Source organism: Phodopus roborovskii, unplaced genomic scaffold, assembly GCF_943737965.1.
Source record: "Phodopus roborovskii unplaced genomic scaffold, PHOROB, whole genome shotgun sequence".
In the NCBI taxonomy this organism is placed as follows: Eukaryota; Metazoa; Chordata; class Mammalia; order Rodentia; family Cricetidae; genus Phodopus; species Phodopus roborovskii.
In genome coordinates this window covers 694,758-695,842 of record NW_026125856.1, presented here as the reverse complement: position 1 = coordinate 695,842, position 1,085 = coordinate 694,758, and positions in this window count along the sequence as shown.

The window sequence follows — 1,085 nt, the reverse complement described above, 5'->3', positions numbered from 1 at the left end:
AGAGTTTCAATTGAACACTCACAAGAACACTGTGTTTCAAATGATCTGATATGTGATAATTTACAAAGGCCATTTAGCATACAGGAAGTATTAGCATCTAATAGCTACTGTTGCCTTCTGTGTAACTTAAAGTGAATAAACAACTTGCAGATAAGTACAACCTTGGGAAATGTAATTATTTTATATTGTTTATCCTAATTGTTTTCACATTCTTTGTAATTGTAACAAGTATGGGTATCTCTTAAAGTTCAACACAGAGTCTGAAGAGATGACTTGGTGGTTAAGACCCTTTGCTGCTCTGGTATATCAGGGTTCAGTTCTCAGCATCTTCATGGAAGTTCATAACATTCCAAAACTCCAGTTCCAGGATATGTGGCACCCCTTTCTGGTCTCCAGGGACACCACACACACGCACAGTGCACACACATGTATGCAGGCAAACCATTCATACACATAAAATAAAAATTTAGGGATGGAGAATTGGCTTAGGAGTTAAAAGTAATTGTCAGAGGACTTGAGTTCACTTCCCAGCACCCAGGTGGCAGCTCACAAGTCTATAACTTCAGTGCCAGGGGATCAAATGCCCTCTTCTGTCCTCTGTGGGCACTGCACATAGAGTACATACATACACACATGCAGGAAAACACTCACATACATGGACAAATAGCACACATATAAAGTAAAAATTAAATAAAATTTTAAAATACTAAAAAGTACAAAATGATGTGTTGATGATTTTTTCATGCATCATCTACGTTATATAACTCTGTGAGGTGTAATCATCCTTATTTCCCAAAGGAGAAATATGAGGCTTAAGAGATTAATTAACTTTTGCACCAAACACCATAGCTTCCGATGAAAGGTGAACTCAGTACTCAAAATCATCTGACTACTTTCAGAGTTCTTTCCAGTTCCTGTTCATTGTTATATCCTCAGTTTTTTGAACAGTGCCTGGAACATACGAGATATTTAGTAAGTGCCTCTGTGACAACTGTAATGCCAGCACATACAATGAAACAAATTGTATTACATTGCTTTGTAATATGAGTGAGCATAAGAACTCATCATTCAAAGGGGAAACAGTT